General features: G+C 41.9%; 1 protein-coding gene across 2 annotated transcripts in view; it reads left to right on the forward strand.

Moving 5' to 3' along the window:
* Positions 1–15,046: 15,046 nt before the first annotated feature.
* The window catches only part of trim44 (tripartite motif containing 44), a 71,436-nt gene continuing 59,759 nt past the window's right edge, over positions 15,047–26,723 (forward strand). Inside the window, exon 1 of one of the 2 annotated variants that reach the window (XM_079500686.1) lies at positions 15,047–15,180. The gene's annotated coding sequence lies outside the window, so the exon portion shown is untranslated. Of the gene's footprint in view, positions 15,181–15,821; positions 15,993–26,723 lie in introns of those variants that run through there. The other variant, XM_079500684.1, reaches the window with a different exon arrangement.

Raw genomic sequence — 26,723 nt, forward strand, 5'->3', positions numbered from 1 at the left:
GTGCGTGCGTGCGTGCGTGCGTGCGTGCGTGCGTGCGTGTGTGCGTGCGTGTCCGTCTGTGTACAGCTAATCTCCGGGACTGTTAACCCGGTCGATGCCAAATTTTGCACACACACTCTCTGGATGCCAACGATGAACCTCTGCCCCGAATTTTTCAGGATGGCCTGTTATAGCGCCACCAGGAGGCCGACTTGTTTTTTTATATTACTCCTCCAGTTACACACTATCTCTATAGTCATGTGTTCAAGCCGGATCTGTCCGATATTTCATATTCCATCATTATTGGCTAACATTGGCTTTCAAAGCTTGCAGGATTGGCCCGTTTTGAACAAAAAGCCTCAAATCATGAACGCAGCGTGCAATTTATGTGAAATCTTTCACTGACTTTCCTACTAGGCTGAGGAATATATCCCACCTTTTTCACATTGGCCTGTTATAGCGCCACCAACAGGTGGATTTTTGCAAAACACATTTTTGGAACAAAATGCCTCAAATCATCCAATTGCCATCGAAGGCGTAAGAAGAAATGGCACCCTTTTCACATTGGCCTATTATAGCGCCACCAGGAGGCCACAACCTGACCTGCCCTGGTGGAGACCTGTGCCCCGAGGGGCACTTTATCTAGTCCTCTCTGTACTCCAACATGCAGCACTTCACTGGTCATGTATCACATCCATAGTGATCTGTATATCATATCTTGGATCATCTCATGCTTTCAGTCATATTCCTCTCAGCTTCTTTAATCTGCCTTTCTTTCAAATCAGTGTGAGAGAGCTGAAAATGTTGGATGCATGAGGGAGAATGTGCGTGCGTGCGTGCGTGCGTGCGTGCGTGCGTGCGTGCGTGCGTGCGTGAGTGAGTGCATGCTGTCCCTGAAGTGACAGAGCAGGGGTATAAATAGTCTAGGCAAGCACACAGATCACTGTGCCAGACAGAATGTGGCATCTGTTTTGCTGTGGTGGTAGAGAACCACTCAACTTTCCATTCCATCTCTCACCTTTCCACTCTGTCTCCCTCTCTCTTCTTTTTAGTTGCCATTCCTACAGTCCTTCTCTCTCTCTCGTACTCGCTCTCATCTTCGCCCTTCTCTTCCTTCCCTCTCTGTTTCTGTCTCTCTCTTTTTCAACCCCTGTGTCGCTCCTTACCTCCCCTCCCCCATCTTCACTCTCACACACTGCCACACATCTGCCACCATATGTTGAGTCTTGTTGAGAGCTGCTTCTATTTTCGACTTAGATCATCCCATTTCTAAGGCTATTCGTCACCAGTGTGCAACAAAGTATATCAGGCTTAAACGCACAGAGGGGAAAGACGGAGACAAAGTGAGGTATAAAAGAAGGCGTTGGGGCAGATTGTCCCAGCAGGCCAGTGCTGATATCAAAGCTCTGATATCATACATGGCACCTTTTTGTTTTTACACATGGTACCATATACTAAATTGCGATGCTACGTGGGTTGCATGTAAAAAACATGGTGCCTTTGCTACGCAGACTTAACCGGAGGTGGAGACCACGCAGGAAGAGGAGATAAAAGCAAAGTCATCACAGGCGAAGCTGTGTAGGTTATTTTCCATCCAGGGATGATTATCAAACCAACTGGCCCATCCACGCCGATCTTAGCAATTAATTTGCTCCATTGCAGCCATTAAAGTAATCATAAGCATGCACCCGCATCTGCTGCTAAAACTGAATAAGGAAAAAGGAGCATTCAGGGTTGCTGCCCTCACTGCGGGAATGACTTGCTTTAGGGCTTATAATCAAAGGACCTATTACCTAATATCTCTCTGGCCCCTTTTCCACCGGTTGGGAATCGGTTCAGTTCTTTTGGGTTCTTAGTCCATGAGCCAGACCTCCAAAATTGGAACGTTAATTATGAAACCTATATTAAATTGTTTATAGGATCAATATAAGTAAATTCCACAGTAGTAGCTGAACTGGTTCCCAACCGGAGGAAAATGGGCCTGTGAATTTAAAATGATTTGACATCTGTGGAACAAGATGTCAGAAACTGTCAATATTTCTTTCATGGCAGTTTGCCATGAAACGTTCAGAGGGCATTCTTACTCCCCAGAGGATGAATACTATTTTGGTGACTCCAGTATAGTACAGTACTATATAGTACAGTACTAGCCCTTTCTCTAATGCCACCCTTTGGTGACTCCAGTATAGTACAGTACTAGCCCTTTCTCTAATGCCACCCATTCTAGTCTAATAATGTCCAGTTATGCACACAAAATATAAAATGATCTGACAGATTTCTATGAATCTTGTAGAGTGCTTTCTGGAAGATGGAAAAAAAGAAAGAAAGGAAAACTGTCTGACCCCATGACCTTACATTTCTTCTAACACCATTCTCAGTACAAAATATCATTGTTGCACATAAGATATCTCGTAATGTAAGTCACCTGGGAGCATTTATTCTGTGCAATTAATTTGCATGAATTTAAACTATTGTTTGTGTCATGCGAGTACATCCACATAATTATAAGGTGAATATAGAGACGATATAGCACATTTTCAGCATGTATAAAAGCATCAACCTGTATGAATGAGGCATCACCAAATGTGAAATATTTATAACACTTTTTCCGATCATTGGTAAATGTCCCGGTATGTAAGGCCATTTAGGCTCCATTTAGACTGCAGTCACCAGTCAAATCCGATTCAAATCTTTTTAATTTTTTTCTCAAATCCGATCTTTTGTCCCAACCTTTCACACTGCTGTTTGCAAGTGACCAGATCCGATCTGTGTGTTCAGACTGGCAGCCAAATCTAGCCTGAATCATATGTGCCACATCCGGATTGGAATCTGATTTGTTTAAATAAGTCTAAAAAGAACTCAAATCAGATTTGAAACCAAATCACCATATCATCACATAATGTGACTTGTATGTGACCTGTCTGCATTTAGACTTGTTAAAACAAATCAGAGATCTATCTGGATGTGGCACAAATCTTATTCAGGCTGGATTTGGCTGCCAGTGTAAATGGGGCCTTAGTCTCGGGAGAATGAGTGAATGCAGTCTTTCTTCTCTGTTTTGATCTCATTTTGTAAGACTGTGGTGTACAATCACTGTTGTATGTGATTATCTGCATGCAGCTTTTGCTGTTGTGTGTTGACCTGGACACACTTTAAACAATATATATAGATTTTCATGATTGTGTTTTTACCTGGTTAGATATAGGTTAAAATTCTGTCCACTTCCAAGCCGGCTAGGCCACAGTAATATGCAGAAATAAATCATCTAAACATACCCTTTCACACACCATTCACACACGCATGCATTCACAGACCCGTGGCTGTGCACGCACACACACCACAATGACAAACCCGCACACTATGCAACCGCACACATGTACGCGTGCAAGCACACAATCACTCACGCACACACGCACGCACGCACGCACGCACGCACAAACGCACGCACGCACGCACGCACGCACGCACACACTGAGAGCTAGCTAAAAGCATTATTTATTTATGTCCTCTGGAACATGACTTAATCTCTTAATCTGTTTTCCTGAGAAGTTTTGTATTCTTTAAAATATATTGGTTACACTTTACGGTTGAAGACGATAGACATTATCTCCCATCCACTTGTGTGAAGACAAACGAACACACAAAATTATGCACACAAACATGCATGCATGTGGACACACATTGTGTACACTTAAACACAATTGTGTCTGCTACATCCGACAAGAAGCTTAACGTCCATTTCCACTTTACCCTCCTTCCCATCTTACACCCCCCCCCCCCCCCCCCCCCACACACACACACACACACACACACACACACACACACACACACACACACACACACACACACACACACACACACACACACACACACACACACACACACACACCTTTTTGGCAGGTGCTGTTCCACATGTGTTTGCTGACGCTGCACTATGTCCAACCCCCCTCCCCCCAGCCCCCCCGCCCCCCTCCCCCCCGGGCTGGCAGTTCCATAATTGATTTTAAGCGTTGATATTGGACACTGACAGAGGAAGACACGCAGTGGAGCAGTGGAGGGAGCGGTCATGAGACAATGAGGACGGCATTAGTCAGGCTGAGAGAGAAAAAGAAAGAGCGAGAGAGAGAGAGAGAGAGAGAGAGAGAGAGAGAGAGAGAGAGAGAGAGAGAGAGAGAGAGAGAGAGAGAGAGAGAGAGAGAGAGAGAGAGAGAGAGAGAGAGAGAGAGAGCACCTCTGCACATCAACCTTTCATCCTTTTGTTTGCTCACAGGCAGTGTTCACCTCTCAGCGAAGACGAAATTCAATCTTCATCCATTCACACGCTCTGTATTTGTATTTCCTTCCTCTTCACCCCACCCTTTCTCCTAACTATTATCTGCTCCCCCATCTCTGCCCCCCTTCCTCTCTCTCTCTCTCACACACACACACACACACACACACACACACACACACACACACACACACACACACACACACACACACACACACACACACACACACACACACACACACACACACACACAGATACAGGCACAAAATCTATCTCTTTCTGCCCTACACATCAGTCGCATCAACATACCCACATGCACAAAGGGCCCCTCTATTCAGTTAGCCCCAGGCGGGGTCGTTTGAGTGAACATTGTGTAAGTCTCTTTCACCTTCAAATCTGTAATTACCTCAGTGATTGTTACGCTACGTAGCTCTGCGGTCTTCTTCCTACAATACCCCCCCCCCCCTGCCCCATCCCATGTTCTTCCTCTAATAACAACGCCCCTGCCCCATCCCGTTGTCTTCCTCCAATACGCAATAACAAGCCCCCATCCCGTCCCTTGCCTCCAATACCACCCCACCCCCACCCAACTCACAGGGAGATGAACAAGAAGTTTTCACGGATAACAGACAGGTACAGTACAGAGGTACAGTACAGCACTACCTTGAACTCAAGAGCTGGACTGATCAGAGCACAGAAATAGACTGAGTCGGAAGGTCAGGCTGCGGCATGAAAAGATGATGAGGTGTTGCTCCGTGTGCGTGCGTGCGTGCGTGCGTGCGTGCGTGCGTGCGTGCGTGCGTGCGTGCGTGCGTGCGTGCGCGTGCGTGTGCGTGTGCACGTGTGCAAAAGGCTTTTCTTCAAAGACCAGTTGTATGCCTCCTCTGGGGAGCGTGTGCTGCAGCTCCCTGTTTCAATCCCAGATCACAAGTGGGAGAGAGACCTTTGCCTCCACTGACATACTTTAGAACAGCTAGTCACAGATTGATACTAGGCTTGGCAGTCATTAACAGTATAGGCCATAACTGCTGTGCAGTATTCCACCGCTTTCCAGCTTTTAATTGCTTTCTCTGTCTCTTACACGTCATTGCATGCTACGCCACACACAATACCCATACCGTAAACATGAATTATAAGTCATCATGTGCCGAAAATAGCCAATCTACAAGCTCGCAAAGTGTTGCGCTGTTGTTGATCGACTATTTTCAGCACACGACACTGGTGCACGCAGCACGGCGACGGAGAGTCTCGCATAGGAAAAGCATAGGCCCTGGAATCCTGGATGAAGTCAGCCGTTGGTTTGGCAGGGCCCGGTTTTGAGTCCTTTTGGCAGCATTGCCCGTCCTCGGAGCCTGTATCAGTGCCAGGATGCCATACGTCAGGGGGCAACAGTGGAGCATTGTGACCTAACGCCCACATGTAGGGGCCTGCATGCCATTGCTGAGAGGGGTCCACTGACGGGAACACTGAATGTTACTGTTATGGAAAGGCCAACGATCTGCTTTGTATCCTTGGAAATTATGTCATAGCTTTTAGTGGTCCAGCTGTGCCAAATATGTGCATCTGTTTTCATTCTGTTGAGACGTCTCCTGCACGGTTAAATGCCAGCGCTAATTAAACTCGAAAGGGTAACTTTCAACACTGTCAGAGTTATAAATGAACGCTTGAGATTTACTGTGTAAAATGTGTTTGTTGATGGACCTAGTGGGGATTTGCATACAGTATTTGCACAACAAGTATACCGTACAAATGCATAAGGGTGTACACTGTACATGCTTAAATGAGCCTAGTGCATCTGATGGGAAGAGCATAGTCTCATAATTGTTATTATACCGCTTCGCACAGTCTCCTACTACTATGAGTCTCCCACACGGTGCAACTCCGTGTGGGGTTCCCCGTGGGGGGGGGGAGGAGTTCCAGACCCACAGGAACGCATGCACTTCGCCCCGTGTCCGAAACGGTTGAGAAATGACAGAGTTACCGTGTGGGGGTCCCTCTACTGTACCCTCTACTGTACTGTACTGTCACTGTACTGTACTGGAACACCCGAAATCACCATATATACAGTTAATATGTGCGTGTGTGTTTGTGTGTTTGTTAGGTTGCGCACAGGTGGTGAAAAACAACCATGCTGTTTTCGTGCTCAGACGCACCCAGCCACCCACCCACACACATAGCTCCGTAAGGGAGTGGTTGCACCACTCAAAAAATGAAAAGACAAGAAGAATCTCTTTAAAGTTCATAACCTGAAAAAAAAGGTGCTGATACATGTGAGGCTTTTTAAACTATGTGAAATAAATAGACTGCATTTTCCGTCAGTTTGGATTATGACAAATCTAGAGGAATGGCACTAAAGTAACGTAAAACACTGTAGGTCAAAAGGTCATACTGTAACCACCACAATCGCTCTTCTATGCTCTGACAGTATTACTCATTTGGACACATTCTTTCAGATTCTTTACCCTTAGCGTCCCTATTCTGGACATGTCATGATAAGAAAACATTCAACAAAATGTTTGAAAATAGCAGATCTAAGCATACAAAGTGAATTAAGTATAGGCTTTAAGTGCTCAAAATGCACTAGAATCTAGAGTAGACCGACACCAATCACAAAAGTCCAAGACCAGCACATTTTGTGGCCCATGGAACCAAATCCATCATATTGGCGGCCCGGGAAGTTGGGTTCTGATTCTGAATAACAACACTTCCTTCGATGTCCCTTGGTACTTCGATAGTTCTGTAGCCGTATGCAAAAGTGGGCCGTGAACCCGGCAGGAAGCTGCAAGTTGCACATCGCTGCCCTCAGACTAGCACCAGTAAGACAGTTTACCTCGGGGACGGGGAGTGCGTGCAGGAGAGTGATAAGAGCACTGCTTTGATCCAAGCCAGCGAGGCTGTGCGGGACGAGGGGGGAATGTAGGCCAAGGTACTGATGTTGCATCATCCCTTTTTTCCTGTGTGTCTTAATGTTCTTACGGCGCGGCTCCTATGGGGCCGAGCTGACTGGAAGAGGGGCTTTGTGTGTGCTTGTGCGTGCATGCGTGCGTGCGTGCGTGTGTGTTGTGTGCACGAGCCAAGGGGCTGATTTATCAGTGCCAAAATTCTTGAGCACAATGCCAGTAAGCCAACGAGGTAAATCCCTCTATATTTTGCCAACTTTAGTGCTTTCATACATTTTTGAGGGGCGCTAGCCCCTCCTATGTCCAACACAAACATTGCGTAGGCTAACACAAACATTGATATGTTGTCTCTCGTCTCAACTAGTAAGACGTTGGCGATGATGATGTAGGATGATAAGAGCACCCCTCACTTCACACATGGGTGTGATTTTTTCTTCTTCTTCATGTTTTATATTGTTGTCTCCACCAGGCCGAAGGCACGGGGAGAGAGTATGTTTTGCACTCCGTCCGTCCGTCCGTGTGTCCGTCCGAAACGCGTCTTTCAGATTTCTCAGACTCCATCCTGATTGGCTAAGATTGGCTTCCAAATTTCGCAGAAGTGCTCAGTTTCAAACAAAATGCTGCAAATCATGAACACATCGTGTGATCTCCGTGAAATTGCGCACGCACATTCCCACTAGGCCGAGGAAGAAATGCCACGTGAACATTTTCAACTCAGCCTCATGGTGGCCCTATAACTGGCCGAAAAGTGTACGGATTTGTGGATAACTTTGTATGCCAACTCCCTAGAGGCCAAGGAAAAACCTTTGCCTGGAATTTTTCACATCTGCTCTTTATAGCGCCACCAGGAGGCCGACATATGTAAAACATATTTTCTAATATTACTCCTTCAGATGTTATCCAAATTTCACGCAAATCGGTACACATGCTCTCCATAGTCATGTGATCAAGACGGGTTTGTTTGATTTCTCATAATCCACCTTCATTGCCTACGATTGGCTTCTAAACTTTTCAGGAGTAGCCCGCTTTGTACCCGTTTTGTACAAATCGCCACAACTACTCAACGCAGCGTCCGATTGCGGTGAAACTATGCATGCATATTCCCACTAGGCTGAGGAAGAAATGCCACTTGACAGTTTTCAAATCAGCCTCATGGTGGCGCTACAACAGGCCAAGCCGTGTCTCACACACACACACACACGCACACACAAAACATGATTATATTACTCCTAAACATTTTGCCAAACATCACACACACTCCTATCCTCCTGGTGGAGACCTGTGCCCAGAAGGGCACTTTTTCTAGTTTGAAATGTTTTATTTTAATTGTATAATGGATGGAAGTCATAAGGTGGGATCAAGTTGAAACCATGCATGTTCAACTTTGGAGACGACTGACATCATCAATATACCAGTCAGAATAAATAACATAAGCTGATTGTATGCAACTTTATTATCATTGCAAAACGAAAGAAAAAGAACAGAAATGCAAAAGGAAATGCAAAAGGAAAAACTAAAGGCTCACATGACAGAAACACCAGAAGCAGCAGACCCTGGTTGACACTGACAAGAAGTCCGAGATCCACATGGGAGCTACGCCATTATTAGACCCCCTCTTGTTTACCTTATAGAACTTTATACTGGAGGTCAATGGAGGTAATGTAGCATTGGGTGAATATCACCAATTAAAAATTGGATTGAACACCAAAAAGCAGATGCTTGTTTCCATTGTGGTCTGTTATAAAACAAACATGCAACAGAACAGACTATACAAAAGATATACACAATATACTAATATTGAAAGCCAAATGTAGCCGAGCGGGCAGTCCAGCAAGGGCATAAAGTTTATCTAAGTCCAATTAGTATTTAAGTGAAGCCATGATTTATCAGTTTTAAACTTTACACTCAGTTACATGAACAGTTGAACACGGTTAATTTAACGATGGTTTTACAGTGTATAAAAGTACATTTTAAGCCAATTTGTTTGGAATATGAAGATTTTGTACTGACAATAATCTATCTTTGATGTTGACTGATTTCATGTTGATTGAAGATGTATTTTACTGTACATTCTGGGACTCTGCGTCAGTTGTGTTTGATTAAGTGACTGATGTATTTGAGACTTTTATTTGTGAAAACTCGTATGTCTTTTATAATCTTGTCTTTGGTCAGCTGTGTAGGATTTGACAACCCGGGGGACTGAAGTGCTTTTCATCTGAGTGACAGAAATCACAGCCACTTTGCTGGGTATGTCATCAGTCTGTTTTCCCTCAGTTGCATCATGTTATAATCATGGTAGTCATCATGGATAATTGACATCCTGTCAGAACTTCAATCTGTTTCCCTCAGTGGAAATGGGACACTGGGGGATGATGAAAATGTATTATTGAGATATTGAATGTACTGCAGGCCTACTACATAAAACATCCTATAGATCCTCTGGTCTAGGGCTGGTTGATATGGACAAAACCAAATATCACAATATTATTGACCAAATACTGCAATATCGATATTGTGACAATAATATAATAGCATATATACAAATAAAAATCATTTTTGAAAAATTGTCAAAAATAGCAATACGCTTTTAGATCAGCTTTATCACCCTCCCTGCTTTGCTTTCCTGCACACACACCATTTTGGAAAGAACTTTGGCCCCTCCCTACTTCCTTCACAGGTGTTACCGTTACCGATCATACTAATTAAGGCTCTGTTCCATTCTGGTCAAACAGAGTCAGGGTGCTGCTATTGTAGAAATGGATGCATTTGTACAATCAGAGTTATGGGGGTCCTTGAAATTAAAACGTTTGAGAAAATGAGAACCACTCCACACTAAATGGAACAGAGCCTTAATTAGTACAATTGGTAATACCAATGGCTGCGAACAAGCCAACGGTGCTGGAGATTAGCTGTCCACAGACCGACGGACACACACGGACGGACGGACGGACGGACACACGGAGTGCAAAACTACGCCATTATTAGACGCACTCAGATCAGCCAACGCAGGGAAGCTGGAGGTACCTTCACTAAAAACGCCGGGACAACGCTCCACACGTCCCAAACTCTTCTCCCTTCTGGCTCCAAAACTATGGAATGCACTTCCCATCACAGTCAGAACTGCAGCCTCACTCCCAATCTTCCGCCGTAGTCTGAAAACCCACCTCTTCAGACTCCACCATGGCCCGTAGCACTTGCCCTAGCCTAGCCCCTTAGATAGCACATTATGTAGACTTAGATAGTATTTTAAACAGACTTATAGCTTGTTACGTAGACAGCTCTAGAATTGCACTTTATGTAGTCATAGCACTTTATAGTACACATGTATAATATATTATATAGTATAGTATGTATAGTTTACATAGATACTCCACTGTTACGTTCTTAGTCTACGCATGATTCATGATAACTACTTTTTATATATGTGATGTATGCCATGCTTTTGTTATTGCTTAATGTAAGTCGCTCTGGATTAAGAGCGTCTGCTAAATGCCTAAATTGTAAATTGTAAATTGTAGACCCCCTCTTGTTTACCTTATATAACTTTATACTGGAGGTCAATGGAGGTAATGTAGCATTGGGTGAGTATCACCAATTAAAAATTGGATTGAACACCAAAAAGCAGATGCTTGTTTCCATTGTGGTCTGTTATAAAACAAACAGAACAGACTATACAAAACATATACACAATATTGAAAGCCAAATGTAGCCGAACGGGCAGTCCAGCAAGGGTATAAAGTTTATCTAAGTCCAATTAGTATTTAAGTGAAACCATATGATTTATCAGTTTTAAACTGAAATGGATGCTATTATAGAAATGGATGCATTTGTACACTCAGAGTTTGTACACTACTACTTTGACATGGTATGACACCCCAAAGGTGATCCCAGCCCTACTCTGGTCTATGGTATAACCTTTAATAGTCCTTTAGATTTATATTTGACAAAGAAAACCCTAAGCCATTGGATGCTCTTAATCTCCTCCTTGGATACTTACGCTAAACTTAACTTGCCCATATAGTCAGGGGATATTAATACAATCTGGGAATACATTTCTTACCAAGAATTTTCTTCACCAATGTGTTTGTAAAGGTGTCTACTAACATATCCCACATTGGTTTATATTCAACCACCCTAGGGGAATTTTTGACAGCTGCTGAAAGTTGGGGTACCATCAACTACCATTATAAGGAAAAACACTCCTTGGGCAAAAAACGGCTACAGCCGTCATCACAAATGTGATGAGGTCAACACATTTGGGCAAGTGGCTATGGCCAAACGAGGGGGTCTATGGCCAAACAAGGGGTCACACTAGGGGGTTTTCATGATTCTGAACCCATTCCAAGCATTAGTTTTGAAGAAAAAAAACACTCCTTGGGCTAAATTCGGCCATAGACACTTGCCCAAATGTGCCCTAATGTGCCCAAATATGCTGACCTCATCACATTTGTGATGACTGCTATGGCCCTTTTAAGCCCAAGGAGTGTTTTTCGTGCAAAACTAATGCTTGGAATGGATTCATAATCACGAAAACCCCCTAGTTTGACCCCTAGTTTGGCCATAGACCCCCTAGTTTGGCCATAGCCACTTGCCCAAATATGTCCACATGTGTTGACCTCATCACATTTATGATGATGGCTATGGCCGTTTTTAGCCCAAGGAGTGTTTTTTGTGCAATATTAATACTTGGAATGGATTCAGAATCATGAAAACACCCTAGTTTGACACGTCACATGCTACTTAAAGGTATATTCAGTGATTTCACTTAATTCAAATATCACTTATTTTTTCTTATTTTTTGGATAATCCTCCCTACTATAAAGTGTGCTGACCATATAAGGAGTTCCTCCCTGTCCCCAGTGAGCCCCTGGGGTTAAAAAAACACTGAATTCTCCTTTAAAGGAGCATTCAGTGATTGGGTGATTTGGAAAAAACCCTGGTCCTCCCTGGTAACAAGATGTGCACATGCACACGCTCTACAGAGAGGTAAGTACAACAGACCAACAGCACATGCACCAAGGCCCGCCGCACTTGATCATGATTGGAGGAAGGCCCCTCTCATCCTGATTGGATGAAAGCTTTGCCACCCAAAGCCCAAACCGAAACTAGGGTTTTTTGACTCCAGGGGCTCACTGGGGACAGGGAGGAACTCCTTATATGGTCAGCACACTTTATAGTAGGGAGGATTATCCAAAAGATAAGAAAAGATAAGTGACATTTGAATTAAGTGAAATCACTGAATATATCTTTAAAGCATAATGAAATTTAGCCTTATAATAGTGGTTGATGGTACCCCAACTTTCAGCAGCTGTCAAAAATTCCCCTAGGGTGGTTGAATGTAAACCAATGTGGGATATGTTAGTAGACACCTTTACAAACACATTGGTGAAGAACATTCTTGGTAAGAAATGTATTCCCAGGTTTGACTGGGAATACTGATAATATTCCCTGACTAATAGCATGGTTAAACATAACCTTACTAAAACTACTCAAACCTGAATCAGAATCTAACTGTATTGTCACATCACATTACAACATATATAACATGGGTGAAACTGTGCAGGCCCATCAATGCAGTTAAAAAGATAGATAGAGAATAGAAGTAGAATAAAGTGCATTAGAAAGTGGCTAATGTGCATAACAATTAATAATAAATAGTTTTGAAAGTTGTGAAAGAGTTGTGAAAGGAGAGTCCATTTAAAGCTCAGTTCAGATCAGTCTGTGCATTAAAAACACAGTTCAGTTCAGTCTAATTGCTGCTAGATAAAAAAAAAACTGCAATTTGCTCCTGTACCGAATCAGAAGCTACTGTATAACCATATGTTTGCCCCCGACTAATCAAATGGCGTAGATCGTTGAGTGTCTAACTGTAGAATAACCTTTCCAGTGCATGGTACATTTTATTATGCCATGGCCCATGAATGATCCATCTTCATGCTTCCTTTACAAAACTGTGTTTCCCTGTCTGTCTTTTAGGGGGAGAACGGGGTAAGATGAGCCAGCGGGTAAGTTGAACCACCCCCTTTATCTAGAAAACTAGAAAACTGTGTTGCCATGTGACCTTAAATCTAGTAAGCATCCATCATTTACACCTGGCTGTGAAGTTGGGAAGCACATGGGGAAAGTAGAAAACATTCTTTTACACAAAAAACAGTTTTTTGTCGGTCAAAGTAAAATGTCGACACATCATGTAAAATGACTGTTATACAAAGCAAAATGTACCTAGGTCTAAAATGTAATATCATACACGTTGATGATTTGCCAATGGATAGAACCATGTGAATCATTTAGCAAATAAATTGTCTGAAGTAGCATATTCTAGTCATTGTTTTTTTAAATGGTGGCTGGGGTAAAATGAACCAATGTCCGGGGGTAAATTGAGTAAATGGGAATCACTATTCATATTTTTTTTTATTAAGTCTTTGCTACTCAAATTATACTGAATGACCTTTAATTTGCATGTACATACTCATTTAAGAGAAGATATTGTATTAACAATATTGCAAATATAAGGTTCTGAATAACAAACTTTATTTAATTGTCTTAATATTGTTAATAATAAATAAACAAATAAATAAGACTATTTGCAAAAGGGAAAACTGTTATTATATTATTATCGATAAGTGAATATATTATCTGCTCAAGTTTAAGCGTTTAACATTAAAATATCATGTGGTTCAACTTACCCCTTGACTTGGATCAACTTACCCCTTACCTGGGGCAAATTGAGCCACATGACCTAGACCTAGAATGCCTGTGATCATTTAATTAACTTCGTAAATTTTCATGTATCAGAGGCATAGAACGGTCGCTACTGTCCCTGGTCGATTTCAATTGTGTGCGGCCTGAATGTGATAAATGCTCCGTTTGTACTCACCCATTAAATAATTCCAAAAACGTGGAGGGAAATATGGTCCTCTAGTTTTATATCCATGTGAAAGTTCTGGCACAAAACGTGTATTTAGTAAATTATCTCCACTTTTTCAAGAGATGCACACGGACTTCTTTCTCTCCGGCGAGGGGGGACTGGAATGATCGATGAACTGTTTTTAGACGTCATCACCAATTGACAAGGGAAACACAAAAGTTTGGGTCACACAATTGGCAGGTGCCTTGCGATAGGTGCTGGGTAATTAATCACACCACCTGCCAATTGTGTGACCCAAACTTTTGTGTTTCCCTTGTCAATTGGTGATGACGTCTAAAAACAGTTCATCGATCATTCCAGTCCCCCCTCGCCGGAGAGAAAGAAGTCCGTGTGCATCTCTTGAAAAAGTGGAGATAATTTACTAAATACACGTTTTGTGCCAGAACTTTCACATGGATATAAAACTAGAGGACCATATTTCCCTCCACGTTTTTGGAATTATTTAATGGGTGAGTACAAACGGAGCATTTATCACATTCAGGCCGCACACAATTGAAATCGACCAGGGACAGTAGCGACCGTTCTATGCCTCTGATACATGAAAATTTACGAAGTTAATTAAATGATCACAGGCATTCTAGGTCTACCACATGACCATGATTTAAAAAGGTCATATTTTCATGGCCCTTTGTCATAGATGCTTACTCACCATTTCAATTGATAGAAGACATCCTGAAATATGGGTAGATCATTAGATTTTACTGCCATCTCATTTTGCCTTGCTTCCAGGACAACTTAAGCAAAAAGTGGTTCATTTTACCCCGTTGTTGTTTGAGTTTGTAACACTGTAATTTATATCTTGTGTGTGTAATCTCATTGTAACTCACAGATTTAAAGACTTTCAATGTGATTATTTTGGATATTATAGGCAAAGAAAAAATGAATGACATTTTCAGAATTTTCAAAATAGCGAAAACAGCTCATTTACAAGGGCACATGTTGCATGCATGCCCGAGCAAGAACGGACCACTGCTGCTCAGTGGTAGGGTTTCTCGGATCCAAGATGGCGGCACGCATGTTTACACGCTCTGCATGTTATGTTTGTTTTAATGTTTTAATCGTTTTAGTGTAATCCGTACTTCGTACCACTCAAACTACCATTGGTGAGTTTTAGGACCTTGGATCTCCCAGTTTGTTTTTGTCCTGACACTAGAGGACAATTGTTTTATTTGGGACCGGCACTTCTGGTCCATTGGATGCAGCTAGCACGGAGGCTATCATCAACGTTCTGCACACAGTTGTGAACTTGTGATTATGGTGGCGATCAGACTGCGCACAGTACATCGCCTGCCCTGCGGATGTTTTTGATTCTCCACATTCGGCGGAGCTAGTCCTGGAGGCTACCTGGCTGTATACATACAGCTGGGGCTGTATTAACAGTTTGCAGAATTACAGTACATTTCAAGCACAAACTCAATACAAAGGCTGTTAACTGTGAGTGGACGACCCAATTAAGCATTACACTTGTTTACAACAGGGTCCACCATGTTCAATTCATCAAAACATTTAGAGACGTACAAATAGACACTTCTATATAGACAAAGAACAGAACAGGAATTCATCATAATGGAGGTAAAAAGGGAAAATAAACATATACAGTGAGGGGAAAAGGGGGTGGGGGGGGGGCGTTACGGGGGCCAGTTTCGAATTGCTATGTAAATTGCTATGTAAATACATAGCTGGGGCTGCTGTTATAAGCTCAGCTCATAGCTAGCAGTACAGTTGTTTCGTCTCGGTTTGTTTTGTTCCTGGCTGTTGAGTTTGGCTGCTAGTTAGCAGTATAGTTGCCCTTGTTTTCGGCGCCAGGATCCCCTGAGGCTCGTCGATTCTTCATAACCAGCCCTGGATGCTATTTGGCTGTTTCCATACACACGTCTGTTGGATTACAGTTTCCACCTGCTTACTACGGCATACGGTTGGTAAACACTACTCATAAACAATTCGGTGGTTGTTTTGTTCTTGCTGCATTGTGTGTGCTAAATGCTTCTTTGTATGTTGTGCATAGCACTCACCGGCTGTTTTGTTTTCATTGCATTGTGTATGCCCCGTGGTGAAATGTTTACCATGTTGCCTTGCAAAATGTTGGCTGTGTTGATTGTCTCGCTAGGCATAGGCCTCATGTCAATTGATACTCTCTATCAGAGTAACACCGCTTCATTGCCACATTCGAACATATATATTGCTGGAAATACACGCGTTACGTCTGGATTTCTGGAAAATGTACTTTGGCCACAAGGACCATGTGATTTAGACTCTCTGGACCGTGTTTTTCCGCTTGGATATTGCAACTCTTGGATTTTGGCGGGATTTTGGCGTGATCCCCGTTGTAATGTTAACTCTTGCATGCCTTCCTCCAGAACCCCTGGTATTATTTCAGTGTTCAAGAGAACAGCTACAAGGCTGCTGATTTTGCTTATGCTGTTTAAATCAAAACAAACATAACATGCAGAGCGTGTAAACATGCGTGCCGCCATCTTGGATCCGAGAAACCCTACCACTGAGCAGCAGTGGTCAGTTCTTGCTCGGGCATGCATGCAACATGTGCCCTTGTAAATGAGCTGTTTTCGCTATTTTGAAAATGTCATTCATTTTTTCTTTGCCTATAATATCCAAAATAATCACATTGAAAGTCTTTAAATCTGTGAGTTGCAATGACATTACACCAAATCTGAGGCAGGGAAAAAAAACCCTTGCGTTTTTTGGGCCTTGGGCGTGGAACGATCTACAGACCAGATTAAAATTGGCTTCCTTGATCCCCCTAGTGACTTTTAAGAGGCTTGCCTCTGGCACACTCTCTGGCCATTGTTCTTACTAGTCTCTTTTAGTCTGTACTTGGTTTAGTGGATAGCTATTTAGACTCTCTCTGAGTCTCCCTGGTAGTTGGTTTTTGGTATTACGGATGTCATATGTTTGTCTTGTTATGTCCTGTATTTGTTGTTACTGGCAGAGCTGTGTAACATTTATTTGCCTCTTCTCTTGGCCAGTGCGCACTTGTAAAAGAGACTATGGTCTCAATGTGATTTTACTGGTTAAATAAAGGTTAAATATAAAATATAAAAATGCAAGCTTGTAGATCAGCTATTATCGCTGTTTGTTAATGACTACTATGTAAGTGGTTACATAAAGGTCTAATAATAAAAATGGCTTGTGAATTGCCAGCACTCTCCTCTGGCCAAATCCAAAAAAGGCCATCACGGTTATGAAAACAGACATGAGGCAGGCCTTTCGTGCGCTGATTGATTCAATGAGTTATTGATGGAATTATACTGCCCAGAGGCTGGGTATTGATCCTGTTTCTATAGGGAAAAGAGGAGAGTGTTGTGCACATACAGGTCTAGTCTGATTCGCATGATTGCCTTAGAGAAGAGAACAGAAGCATGAATTAGACAGAGCCATGCAGCATTCAGAGGGCTTTATTGCTCTTAATCAACATTTCATAAATGCATGTGAATGTGAGCGCACATACACAAAGAAAGAGGGAGAGCGAGAGAAAGAAAGAACTAATGGACAAATGATATTTCACACCAATCTCACTCCAGTCTATGCTAAGTGGCACTCTCCCCACTCTCCCACTTGTGTCTGGCTTGAATTGCGAGTTTTATTATGGTATGAACGAATATGGCTCACAAGAGACATTCCATTTACATAAGGGACCACTCTAGATCCTTTTTGCTTTATTTTTCAACTGTTAGCCAAGAAAGGGTGGCACACTGTTAGTGTGAGAGTGAGAGACACACACACGCACGCAGGCAGGCAGGCAGGCGCACGCCACGCCACACACACACACACACACACACACACACACACACACACACACACACACACACACACACACACACACACACACACACACACACACACACACACACACACACACACATATTAATTATAGACCTGGTTATGATCTACAGCACATTTGATTAAATATGATCTGATACCCATGTGAAAAATGGATTACACAGGTGCACTGCAAAATCCTGAGCATAATTTGAACACAGAGTGTACAAATACTACAGAATCGGCTTGTAACACTCAGGATTTTACCGTGTACTGTGAGATAGACATGATATCTATATAAGGTTTCTACCTGATAGCAACAATACTGTAGGAGCAAAGCAATAGAGCAACACTGCTGCACAGTAGATTTAACTCCACTTTATTTATAGAGCTTAAAACAACAGTGTTGAACCAAAGTGCTGTACACTCACTAAACAAATTCTAAGAGTAAATAATAGATATTAATAAGCAATAGATAGGGGGAAAACACACCGACGGTACAACACATATACACATTGCCTAACGGAAACAGCAACTCTCAGTCTGAAGTGAGTTCTATCTAACTCAGATGTATACCTTACAGCTCCATTTGGTTCAACTTGTACACTCTCTGAGTTAACTTAACACTGAGGATTTCACTGTGTGTAGGCTACTCTCAGGCTCTATAAATACAATAGCTTCAAAATATATATAGATTTAGATGACCGGCACAGACAAATTCAATGGTTAGTTTTCATTTTGCCTACCAGGATGTTTACTGTGTCAACTGAATTGTGCTTGGTTGTCATCACTAATTATAGACTGCATGACATGTGGAATTAGACATTAACGACTTTATCTTTTGTAGCCTGGGGGATGACAGCATTGTATTGTGTTGTTGTTGGCACTCCGTTGACATGAGTAAGCATAACATATACTTGATTCAACACACCGAGCAACAAAGAGGAAATTGGGCTCATTTGATAAGGCACTGTACCGTCTCTCTCTGCTCATGTTGACACTTCAAACGGGGCATGTTTATATTGAAGTATTCATCTGGGAACATTGTGAGATTCAATAATCAGCTGATTCTCTCTCTCTCTCTCTTTCTCTCTCTTTCTTATCACTTCTGAAGCTTCCCCTCATGTCATCCACACCTCTCTCTTGCCTCTGATCAGTGCTGACATCTGTCCTTCAATCACGCACGCACACACACACACACACACACACACACACACACATACACACACAGCATCACCATAGACTGCCTTATAACGCAGCATATTGATTATGTCTCATGACTCTCAGCTGTGATAAATAAAATAAAATAATAAATAATGATAAGGAGAGAGAGTGCGAGAGTTCATAATTCTTATTTCTCTTCATCACATCTTTCACGTGCATTTCCTCAACTTTTAAGCTTTGAACTTCATCTGCAGTCGGTTTAGTATACTATATGAATGTGCTGTATGTATAGTTAATTGCTGTATAAACTAATGTATACCCTCTATGTTCATACTTGTAGGGGATTCTTCCTCCTCCTCTGCCCTAGACAGTACTTTCATGTTAACACAATATATTCTCTGTCTGATCTCCTTAGTTACTTTAATGGTACACGCTCCAAATTCTGAGAGCTGCCTGTTCTTTTGTATCACCTTCGGACATAGGACCACAAGCCCCCAGGGCTTTTTGTGTTATCTTTTTAGCTCAGCTTGTTAAATTATACCTGCTGTACCATTTTCAATGTGCTAATAAAGTAAAGTAATCAATCAAAACCAATACACCAGGGGATCCCAGATCTTGCGAAGATCTTCAGCAGTCTGTGGAACGAAAAGGTTTTGTTTTATTTTTATATGTATGTAGCCTAATATATTCACGACCAAGTCTGTGTAGGACAACCTCCCTCAAGCAAGCCGATTTCTCACTGCTATCATGCACTCGCTTCTTCATTTCTTTTGTTGTGGGTCAGTGTGAGCAGCCTTGGGAACCAACAGTTCTCGAGCCATGATGTGAGGTCATGAGGTCAGGAGCCTATCTCGTGTTTCTGTAGCACGAGGCAGCTTGATGTAAACAAGATTGTTTTGAAATCAAGATTTCAAAACAAATATGGGTAATTTCACCTTCTACAGCACCGCCACCCAAGCGTGGAATGCCCTTACCCTCTCCCTCAAAAAAATGCAAATCACTTGCATCTTTTAAAACGGGTCTGAAAATCCACCTTTCAGCCGGCCCAAGGGACCTTTTTCCCCTCATTGTATATACAGTGTTTTTATTACTTGCGCAAGCAGGGCCTGTTCCACGAAACTTGGATGAACTAATCCAGGATTTAGGCCAAAACCAGGCTTTTTAAATCCTGGTCTTTACAGCCTGGGGCCCGTTCCACGAAACTTGGATTAGAGATTAAGCCGGGATTTAACAGATATCCTGATTTAATATATCCTGGATCAGCGATTAACCGGTTTCATGAAAGCTGGTTAATCTTGCCAGATTAATTTAACCAGTTAACCTGGATATGTTGAGGCTTGATTCGGTTTCATGAAAGTGATGCTACATTAGTTACCATGGAAACTAATGCTTTGGATTTAGCCTGCTCCGGACCAGGCTAACAGCCAGGTTTAACCTAATCCTGATGTCTTTACTGTTCATTAAGCAGTCAAACTGATCACAAACCAATGATGTTTTCCACACTTATTCAATTATTATAGGTTTATGTTGCCTTATTTTTATCGGTCTGCATTAAAGGACTAATTTAAGCACTATATCAAATCAAAAAAACAAAATATATAGGCTGCACAACATCATGACAGCTTGTGAGCTTGTAGATCAGCTGCTTTTGGTGAATGTTCCCTAGAATAGGTTTGCTGTCGTGCAAGTGCACGGTTAAAAAGAATTATTATATTATATTATATTATATTATATTATATTATATTATATTATATTATATTATATTATATTATATTATATTATATTATATTATATTATATTATATTATATATATATTTGTTTTTTTGTAAAAGTGAAAACCACTAAATATTACCATTACTCATTGTTTTACAACATATTACCATTGTAACGTTTCACCCACTATTGAACCCATGACCCACAGTTCACCAGTCTGGCCCCTGTCTGGACAACAACCCCCTTCCCCAAAGGTAGCTCCCTCAGAGGAGGGAGTTATGGCCAAATATCACAATGCGACAATATCATTATGCTTACAATATTAAGAATTCTGTTTTAAGTTAATAGTAGTGGTAAAATGTAAACTATATTTTTGGGGTAGTTAATCATTCAGTCTATCCACTGTTGAGAGTATGTTCTCTCTTTAATTACAGCAGCAGTATTTATTTTAGAAGCTTAAGTCCTTGTATCAGTAAGTCTTGAATAGATTAGTAATGATACTGAGATATACAGAAGGGGGCAGTAATGCAACTATTAATGATGCAAACTGCCATAATACCCCATGAAGAAGAAGGATCAGTAAATCTGTGTTCCATCGAATGGGTCTAGAAACAAAAAGCCAGGCTCTGCATTCAGCCAGGCTTTATGATCCTGGCTCGATAAATCCGCCCATTCTAAGGCTCGCTTGGCTTTAGTGGAACAGAATAAACCAGGCTGTAAAGACCAGGATTTAAAAAGCCTGGTTTTGGCCTAAATCCTGGATTAGTTAATCCAAGTTTCGTGGAACAGGCCCCTGGTTTATTCCGTTCCACTAAAGCCAAGTGAGGCGGATTTGGCGAGCCAGGATCATAAAGCCTGGCTGAATGCAGAGCCTGGCTTTTCCTCTCTAGACCATAGAGTATATAAAAGGATAGAGACTGAACTGGCGTGAAGCTCCGCCCCCCCAGCTATTCATGTCAGTGGAAGTTGCTCAGTGGCGTTTTGAAGCACCCGGAAGACTGCCGGAAGTACCGTCTCAGAACGTCTACTTCCGCATTTGACCACCAAATTTTGGTGGTCAAATGCGGAAGTGCAACCGAGCGCTCAATGTTAAAGCCCAGCTGCACGGGGTTTCCCGGTCATGAATCCACGGGTCCGCCTGTAGTCCCTCCTCCTACCACTAGGGCCCAGAGCTTCAACGTTGAATAGCCTCACTGGCCCCTTGCTCTAGACCCTTGGAACACAGATTTACAGATCCTTCTTCTTCGTAGGGTATTATGGCAGTTGGCATCCTTAATAGTTGCATTACTGCCCCCTTCTGTATATCTCAGTATCTTTACTAATCTATTCCAGATTTACTGATACAAGGACTTAAGCTTCTAAAATAAATACTGCTGCTGTAATTAAAGAGAGAAAATACTCTCAATAGTAGATTAACTACCCCAAAAATATAGTCCACTACTCTTAACTTAAAACTTCATAATGAAATCGTCATAATAAATGTAACAGAATTCTTAATATTGTAAGCATAATGATATTGTAGCATTGTGATATTTGGCCATAACTCCCTCCTCTGAGGGAGCTACCTTTTGGGGAAGGGGGTTGTTGCCCAGACAGGGGCCAGACTGGTGAACCGTGGGTCATGGGTTCAATAGTGGGTGAAATGTTACAATGGTAATATGTTGTAAAACAATGTGGGTAACAGGTACGGTCGCCCCTTTTCCATCTCGCCCCACCTAGCTGTAAATAACAAACATAATTCATGTTGGTGATTATATAAAAGGTATTATCATATTAATTTATCATTGTTAAGTTCACTCTGTATATCCACGGGCATAATAGCATGATGATGCTAAAACATGGGCTACATGGAAGAAATGTGTTTAATAAAACGAAATTAACTGTTGGAAGGTCATAAATTAACTTAATTAAGCAGTCACCGTCTCTGTGTCATGTATTCTTTCTTAATTTTACAGAGTATAGAGATCGACTACTATACAATCAAATAATTATGTATACAAGATAATTTCAGATTTCAGAGAGGGAGGGAAATACTAAATGAACTACTACATTAAAACATTTCGCTGGGGCGAGTTGGTAAAGGGGCGAGTGGTTTGGTATTCACAATGAGTAATGGTAATATTTAGTAACGTTTTCACCTTTACATTTATTTTTTAAATTAATTTATAATATAATATAATAATTCTTCTTTACCACTTGCACCACAGCAAACCTATTCTGGGGGAACATTCACCAAAAGTAGATGATCTGCAAGCTCACAAACTGTCATGATGAGGTTGTGCAGCCTATATATTTTGGTTATTTGATTTTGTATATAGTGCTTAAATTAGTCCTTTAATGCAGACCGATTAAAACAAGGCAACATAAACCCATAATAATTGAATAAGTGTGGAAAAACAATTGTGATCAGATTGACTGCTTAATGAACAGTAAAGACATCAGGATTAGGTTAAACCTGGCTGTTAGCCTGGTCCGGAGCAGGCTAAATTCACAGCATTAGTTTCCATGGTAACTAGTGTGGCATATGCTTTCATGAAACTGAATCAAACCTCCACATATCCAGGTTAACTGGCTAACTTAATCTGGCAAGATTAACCAGTTTTCATGAAACCGGTTAATCGCTGATCCAGGATATATTAAACCAGGATATCTGTTAAATCCCGGTTTAATCTCTAATCCAAGTTTCGTGGAACGGGCCCCAAATCACGCAAGTACTGCGATCGGCTGGGTATGTTGTATGTATGTCGATGTACTCCACCAGCCAATAAAGGACCACTATTCTTGATGACGTAACTAAAGTACGTTTCAAGGTTGTATATAAATGGTATAAAGGATTTAGAACAGCAGGACTCGGCCAGGGATTGAATCCCGCAGTCTCAGGGCAGACAGTACGTGGCCTTGCTGGTAAACATACACATTTGTTGTGGGTGCTTAAAAACAATATCACGTCATAGAGGTTAACAAACTGTTGAAAACTTGCAACACATTTTTGTGCACAACTTGAGTCATTGAGTTGTAAATGGTAAATGTTGCATTTATATAGCGCCACCAAGGCGCTTTACATAGATTGTGCATTACATAATACATTCACCCATTCACACACATTCATACACCGATGACCAAACCATGCAAGGCACCAACCTGCACATCGGGAGCAATTAGGGGTTCAGTGTCTTGCTCAAGGACACTTCGACACTAACTCTGGGGGAGCCCGGGTTCGAACTCGGCCACTCTACCCCTGAACCACCGCCGCCCGAGTTGTCTCAATGAGGTGCGTATGGAAAGGCACATATGCCATTCAATAAGCATATCGGATAAGCAATTATCCCAACCCAGAGAGATCCCGTTCTTGCAGTCTGTGCATCTTGCTCAATTACAATATGACGGGTACAATAAATATTCACGGCAGTTGGCCGTGAGTAATGTGTTGTCGACTCACCTGTAATGTGAGTTTCACAATGATTGATAATCAGGTGAATTGCGTATTTATAAATCTTGACAGAATGTGTCTGCTTATTTCGGTCCTTCTGTCTACACAGTTTTATGCAAGCATTTTTATGACCATGGTTTTCACGCCTTCGTGTTGGTCTCATTCACAAAGTTCCTCCATGATTAATCAGGCCATGCATTATTATTAAAAAAGGAAGGGGCAGAGTACAGAGTAGACCCCTGGGGCACCACTATCACTGAAGTGAATAAGGTCAATGATCATACATACATGATCATACATGATCAATGTTATCTTCACTCTTTGTAGGCCATGTTTTGATACATTTGAAATTGTAATATTTAGGGCTACACTCAAGATTCAAGAAGATTAATTTGTCATGCACATGGTGTGGCCTACTCCGCCAGACTGTGCTAACAATGTAAAGCCAAATAGGTAGTATTTGTAATATTTTAAATCAGTAGTATAAATATACACTGGCAATTGATATGTTGCAGCCAGAGGAAAGATCAGCCTGGCAGAAAATATGTAATGGACAGTGTTGTGGCAGAAAATATACTAACACAATAACACTTAGACTAAAATAGAAGGTGAGGACAAGATGCGATGAGGCATTCAGTTCAATTTAATAGAGATCTCTAGAGTACAACCATCAGACAATGGGATAAATCTAATTAGAATGACAAGTGGTCCAAGTCTAGAACCGTTGGGTGGGTTTGAAGAAACTGCGATGGGTAGACATGACCTTACAAAGACATAGTCTAGGCTGGTGTCGCGAAACAGCTGGAGACTGGAGCAATCTCACACCAACACAACAAAAGCCTATTGATGTGCGTAAATGGTTGATTAAGTCGAGAAAGGCCTATTACTTACAGTGTAGACCACACCCAGCTAGACTAGATAATCAGGATATGCAGTTTTAAGAATTAATAGTGTGAGTGCAGTTTCAACAATTTAATATTTCCCATTACAACAGTTTTATGTTGCCTGCACAATAGCCTACTCCAGTGGTTCCCAAACTGTGGTGCGTGCACCCCTTGTGGTGCGCGAGTGTCTTCTAGCGGGTGTGCAACATGAAAAGGCTAATGGTGGTGCTATGGTTTTATTTTAAATATATTAACATATTGTGCCAATATATGGCAAGTATATGCAGAATATAGCCTATCCTGCATATATATGCCATATTGAGGTTCATATATGTGCATATATGTGGAGAAATAGGAAATATATGTTCCTACGGTATATAGCTTATGCAATTTATATTTCCATGTGGGGGGGGGTGCGTCTGCTAGGTCGGGAGATAACAGGTGGTGCATGGCCAAAAAGGTTTGGGAACCGCTGGAACTCTATGATTTCCTTCAGTTCGTCTGTGCTGTTTATAATCTTCAAGCTAAGCTTACAATGTATCATGCCAGATTGTGGTCTTTTTTTATGAGAACATAACGTGTTAGTTTTCAGTTTGACTACATGCAGTGGACAGAAATAGAAGCCCACTCTATGGGCATGTTTTTCACCTTAACAGTGTTTTCAGAGAAAAAAGTGTTGTCTCCGTTCTCCCCCCCCATATTAGGGACTTTAAGCAACGACGGCTACGGCAGTCGGCTCCGGCAAGTTGGCAACCGGAAATGGACCAGTGCTCGATACATAAACCTGCTTGCCGTCGCAGCCCTTTCTACTACGGCAGAACCAACACTTAAGGCTCATACATAGTCTGGATTTTCGGTGGTTAGGTGACCACTGAACTACAACATGACGTCACGAGCCACGGTGAAGAGCAAACCACCGCTCCAGCCCTTCTCTCTGTTTTTACTCACCACCGCTCAACGTTATTTCAGCTCCGGTGGTCAGCTCACCACCGGAGCGGTGGTCACCTCTCCACCGAAAATCCAGACTATGAATAGGCCTTTACACGTAGTGTCTACAACGCCATGTCATAACCATGTTTATTGAAATTATAGCTGTCATACATTTACACCGCTCTTATGCTGTGTAATGTGTTGGCATGCTCTGAATGAAGAAATAACACTAATACCATATGGCATATTAACCATGTTTATTAAAACGTTTTTTAGAATAACACATAGTTTGGAAGTGACTATCACTCAGCGGCCCATGCGTACCACCTGTTTTGAATGTGCACATAATGCAGGAGGCAGCAGGAGGTTGCTTTACTGATAACAAGCACTTCCATACTCTGATACTTAGAAAATAATCATCTGCAAGGAATTACTTGACAGGAAGTAACTCATAAAATGTCTACGGTGGATTTTTATTAAACAAAAACTTTACAGATTGAAAGAGGATAATTCAAGCTTTCCCTACAGCTGCAATGTTGGTGATTTTGACGGTGTTTAATATAATTAGAGAGGACTTTTCTGTTTGGATGAATGGGAAGTGTCACCTAGGTATAGCACCTTGCTGGCAAGATGGCTGCGGTCTGAATATGGTCAATTGCCTGATTCCAGTGCATTCTGCCAACTTCCAGGCCAGGACATTGTCACTCTTCGCAATGCTCTTCGATAATAGAAATCTATGTATTAGAGC

The sequence above is a fragment of the Electrona antarctica genome, assembly GCF_951216825.1.
Source record: "Electrona antarctica genome assembly, chromosome: 5".
Lineage (NCBI taxonomy): Eukaryota > Metazoa > Chordata > Actinopteri > Myctophiformes > Myctophidae > Electrona > Electrona antarctica.